This window comes from Xenopus laevis, chromosome 9_10S, assembly GCF_017654675.1.
Source record: "Xenopus laevis strain J_2021 chromosome 9_10S, Xenopus_laevis_v10.1, whole genome shotgun sequence".
Lineage (NCBI taxonomy): Eukaryota > Metazoa > Chordata > Amphibia > Anura > Pipidae > Xenopus > Xenopus laevis.
Window position 1 is genome coordinate 93,488,518 of NC_054388.1, and position 6,000 is coordinate 93,494,517.

Below are 6,000 nucleotides of genomic sequence, written 5' to 3' on the forward strand. Positions count from 1 at the left end.
CACAGCCATTCAGGAATTACGGGTGGACACATAGTTAATGAGGAAAATATTCTATTGGCAGCTGTAAGTATGTTCCATGGGTCAGTGCAGACATTTACAGAGCTGAGGATCAAAATGAATGTTTATGAATACGACTTATTTGTTACTTTAAATTTTTTCACCTTTAAAATATGATTCAGAGACTTTGATTAATGCTTTTGTAACTCCTTTGATAAATCCCTTGCAGTTTGATTGCCTGTAGGCAGGTTTACAGCGCCATCTAGAGAACAAAATAAGGAATAGCACAATGCAACCTGATCTATTAAAAATATGATATGTTGGACTCACAGCAATTCCACCTTTATTAGGGTTTACCAGACTTCACTATCAGGATAATTTTACTGACTGTAAGGAAAGTATTTTATGAATATTTTCTGCACTGAGGCAAAGTGTTACAGGATGGAAAATTCACTTTGTTACATTTTATTTTGAATTCTGAAATTGTGGCTATGATTTTGAGAAATAATTGTAGCTTTCAAAAGAGAAAAAGTAAGGATGGAGCCATGCAGGTCAACAACGTACAGGGCGCATGTCAAAAGTAGTAAATAGAGAAATATGCTGATAGTTTTAATTTTCAACTTTCAATATTTTCAATTTTTTAATAAAAAAAAATACACTGTTCATTTTTGTTGCTGAACTTTTTTGCAATATTTGATTATTATTATTATTATTTACTGTGCACCCGAGACAAGCACTTTAGTGAGGTGCCACCTATGGTCAATATACAGTATATTTATATATATATATATATATATATATATTATCCTGTTAATTATATCTTTATAAATGGCTCTTAGTGATGTCATTGGTTATAAACGGAGCTTAGTGATATAATTTTTGTCACATGACTCACTAAAACTTGTGCATTATAGTAAAGTACCCCTTGTTGGAAAATATGAGGATATTAGAAGTAACCTTGGAGTTTCATGACCTGTATAAAAGCACTTGGCCTTCTGCCTCATGCTTTTATATTTTACAATAGGGGGTCATTTATTCAATATATATATATATATATATATATATATATATATATATATATATATATATATATATATATATATATATATATATATATATATACTGTATGTATATATATATATATATATATATACATATGGAATAAACAGAGATCTGGGACAGAGTATTGTAGGGGATCAGACAAGTATTTCCCCTGTTTTTCTGTCTGTGAACATCATCCAGCCCGGTTACAGGCTAAAGGGCAATCTGATTGCCTGGGAGCACCGTCTCTGGGAGAGAAGGAGGACCCAGAGGAGTTTTGCTTTGGAGCCAAAAGTCCAGGGTTACAGGGGGAGCTTATAAAGGAGCCCCTGCTGCAGCAGCCAGCCAGAGCCAGATCTGTGGAAAGTGAAAGTACAGCGTGAGAGTAAAGAAGTTGCAGTAAAGTGTGAGACTGTGTTTGTGCTTAGCTTGGACAGCTTAAAATTTAAAGGGAGAGGTTTCCCTGTGTCCACACCAGCTATTGGATGCCTGCTGCAATCCTTTTTTGTCCCCAATGTGAGGACAGGTGTTTCTCATGAGCCTGCCACATGGAAGCTATATCCTAAAGGAGAGGTAAATTGGGGCAGATAGTGCTACCTGGGGAATAAAAACTCTGGGGAAAAGGGATATTTCATGTGAACTGAACTGTATTGTACTGGAGAACTGGAGAGAGACTGTGCTAGTTACTAGAGAGTACCACGTTTCTCCAGTGTTAGAATATTATTGAATTGCACTTATTAACCTCATTTTTCTTTTATCATTTATATAAAGTTAAATTGTTTTACTGCAAACTGTGTGTTTTATTTTCCTAGTGAAATTCCCCCTGAGGTGTGATCCTCACTGCCCACTAGGTGGAAGCACTGTGCTGTAAATCCCAGTTCTTCTAGTATCTTTCATTAGCAAAGAGAATTCAGGGCCCTTGATTACAAAGGGTTAATTGCTATTTAAGAGAGTCTACCAAAATAGGGTTATAGTATGGCCCACTTCAAGTCTAGCACATGGCCTTATACGCTGTTTGGCAGGACACTTGTTGTACCTTGCACAGGTGACTAAATCCATCTTAACAGGGAACACAGCTGACTAACAGCTCCTAACAGAGAATATCCATCTAAGTGAGCTGTGAATCGGTTCAATTTGCCCAGTGGTATAGTTAAAATAAACTGTCAGTAACCAAACCGAGGAGCCCTGAGATCCTAAGACTGATAGTTAACATTAAAGGAGAACTAAACCTTAAAAATTAATATGGCTAAAAATGCTATATTTTAAATACTGAATTGATGCACCCACATAAACTTTCAGCTTCTCAATAACAGCAATGATCCAGAACATCAAATTTGTCACAGGGGGTCACCATCTTGGAAAGTGTCTGCAACACTCAGTGGGCTCTGAGCAGCTGTTGAGAAGCTAAGCTTAGGGTTTGTCGCAAATTATCAAGCAGAAAATGAGGTTTGTCTGTAATATAAGATGATGCTACAAGACTGATTATTAAATTCTGATGCTAGTTGCACTGGTTTCTGAGCTGTCGTGTAGTAATTATCTGTATTAATTATTAATCCTTATCCAGCATTATATTGTGAGACATTTATATTCCATGTGTACTGTATATTGTGAGTCGGTCCCTATGAAGACTCCTTTACAACGCAAGGGCAGTTGCAATCCCACAAATTTCCCCACAATCAGTTGCATATAAAACGCCATTCATTAAAGGCACTTGTGTCAAAAAGCACTCTTAGTGCTTCAATATAGTTGCGCTGGGAACGCTCAGTTCTTCCATGCCTTCTCTAAGTCATGTACAGTTGCATCTATTGATACAGGGGAACCATGCAGCTACCTCCACTGCTTTATATGCTGCCATGTAGTAATTATCTGTATTAAGCACTAATCAGCTTTAGGTTATTTACTAAACGTACCAAATTTTTTGTGGAAAAAAAACCCCACAAATTTTTCAGAATCTATTATACCACGAGGATGGAAAAAGTCAAAATCAGAAAATCCGGCATCTCAGACCTGCCGAGGTTGTATATAAGTCAATGGGAGAAGTCCCAAAGATATCCTGATATGCGCTCAGTTTTGTACAACAATCCAAAGATTTTGTGGCGTTTTCGGGTGGAAAATCCGAAAAATTCGTACGATTTGTATTTTTCATGATTTTTTTTTCAGGTTTTTTCCCGCTTTTTTGGGAAAGTGTATTAATAAACAAGGCAGAAAAACCTGTGCGGACTTGGTCAGAGTTTTTTCAGAAAATATTGAGATGAATTCGGACTTTGATAAATGTGTACCTCTATGTGTACTGTTTATTGTGAGTGGGTGCCTAAGCTCAGTAAGTGACAGTAATACAGAACATGTGCAGTGAATCAGCAGAAAAAGATAGGGAACTTTGGAGACACAGGGCTAATGGGCTTGCATTGTGCTGTTAAAGAAGCCCAAAACATTATGTACAAATTTTTAGCTACTTCTTTAGTTAGGCTTTAGTTCTCCTTTAAGGCCCACTGTAATATATTTATAAACTATCAGATGGCACTGTACCACATATGTTATTTCCTCATATGATAAATGACTGCTTGCATAAGAGGCATTGTAACACTTGCAGGAAATATGACTCTGCTAATGCTTTTTTTGAATGAATGTATATAAAGATACCATGTTGGGTGTGAGCGAAGTGAAATTAGGCTCATTTACTATCATTGGGTACATTTTCCTAGAACCGTGCCAGCAGGGCAGGGGGGAGAGTTATAAGGGGCCCCGAGGTAAGGGGGGCCCCGGCCACGCCACACTTATTTGATTAGCCAGGCCCACCATCTGGAGAGCTGCTGACTGCGGCCACCAATTTTCTTATAATGTGGGATGGATGCCCTGGCCACCAATTTTGGCCACCAATTTTTTTTTCCTCATGTGGGGTCCTAGCCACCAATATTTTTTAATGGGGGGCCCTGGCCACAAATGTTTTTTATGGGGGGCCCTGACCACCAATATCTTTTTTATTAATATGTGGGAACCCTAGCCACCAATATTTTTTTGTTTTTTTACTATGTGGTGGGGAGGGTGGACCTGTAGGTGGGGCTTGCGGTGGGCGCAGCCCAGGGGGCCCAGGAAATTTTGTTGTATAAACCAGTAAGGATAATAGTGCCAGAAGCTTTAAAGAATCACAGGTTTTCAAGCTAATGATGACGCTAGAGATGCAAGAGAAATGTCGGGGAAATGGAAAGCAGCAGCCCTGGAACTATGAATGTCTCAAGCAATTAGGCATCTACATTAAAACGGGCTTTACCGACTGTTGATTGGTACCAGGATGTTGGGCTCCACACTAGCAGGGTATCTGTGTGTCCGCAAATAGAAAAAGTGGAACTCAATAAAACATGATCCATATTTAACATGTCTTTAGTGCCAGGATACAGTAACCTATATGAAAAAGTATACAGCAGCTATTTAGGTGCTTTGCATCTTATACTGTAGGTCAGTCCTCCTGGAATTTAGCTCACGTTTTTAGTTGTTTTATTTTGTCCACCCAGTGGCGTAAGTAGAGTGTGCTGGGCCCCCTCCAAACAAATCTTCAGAGGGGCCAGGAGCACTCCGATCCCTATCCTCCTGCCCACTTCCCATCCTGCCTCCGTCCTGTCCATGTCTCACCTCTGCCCTGCCCACATCCCTACTCCACCCACTCCTGCCCGACTTGCTTCCCCCTTCCATGTCGGTAAGAGAGAGCAGCAGGAGAGGAGGGTTTTAACTATAGAGGAAGCCCCCCTGTTCCCCGGACCCCCCCTGAGACTGTGTCCACCCTATGTTATTCAGTGCTAATGAAAAGTTACAATCTATTTTAAAAGCACAATGATCAATTGCAGTCAAATTTTTTGGAGTACTACAAACCCCAAGAAAAAAAATGTTCAATGTAGAGCTTCTGGAAGACTTCTTTGTATGGCTTTCCTGGCTGTGTGATGATTTTAACTTAAAAAAAATTGAGTAGAAGAATTCAGACATATTAATTCTTGAATTTGCGCTTTTGGTCGAGACAACAGTAAAATTTAGACTGCCTGGGACCATTTTTAGTGAAGGTTGCCTAGGGCGCTTGGCCAGCTTGGACCTCCTCTAAATATCTAAAGTGCATCTATGGCTTTTGCTTCCAGACACCATGGGGCCCATTTACTAATAATTTAATTTTTGCCACAAATCTCAAAAAAAATTGTGGTTTTCCTATGTTTCTGAAAACTCTATATATTCAAGATTTCTTAAAGGAGAAAGAAAGGTAGAGAAGCAGATTATTGTCAGTAGATTAGCCACAACAGTGCAAGCTATAACTCTATTTATTCTGTAGAATGCTTTACCATACCTGAGTAAACAGCTCTAAAACTTCTCTGTTTGTTTAGGATAGCAGCTGTCATATTCACTTGGTGTGACATCACATCCGGCCTGAGTTTCCCTGCTCAGTCATAGCTCTGGGCTCAGATTACAGCAGGGAGGGGAGATGGGAGGGGAGCAAACTGAGCATGCTCAAGCCCAGCCCTGTAGGTTTAAGATGAAAACAGGAAGTGTGATACAGAAGCCCATGTGTACACAACTGACAGTGTTTCTTTTGACAGAGGATTCAGGGAAGCATTACTTTGAGGATTTACTGGTGTATTTATATAGACCTTTCAGATAAGTGTAAAAACCACAAAAACCACTAGGGCAAAACTTCGCCAGGTTAAAGTTGTCTGGCTCTTATAGGAGCTACACTGATCTTATTGGGCCGCTTTAAAATCAATTCGGAATTTTAGAGGTTTCCGTATTTTTATTTCGCTAGGAATTGCCCGGAAGAATAAAACATTTTGAGGGGATTTCAAGGTATTCTTATATTTTAGAGCATCGTTCAGCACTTTTTTTTGTTACTTCATTTTTATATTCAGATCTTTTGTAAAAGTATTGGAAAGTGTTTAAAAATCTTTTAAGCCATAAGAGCAATGATTATAAAACAGCTCACCAACTAGA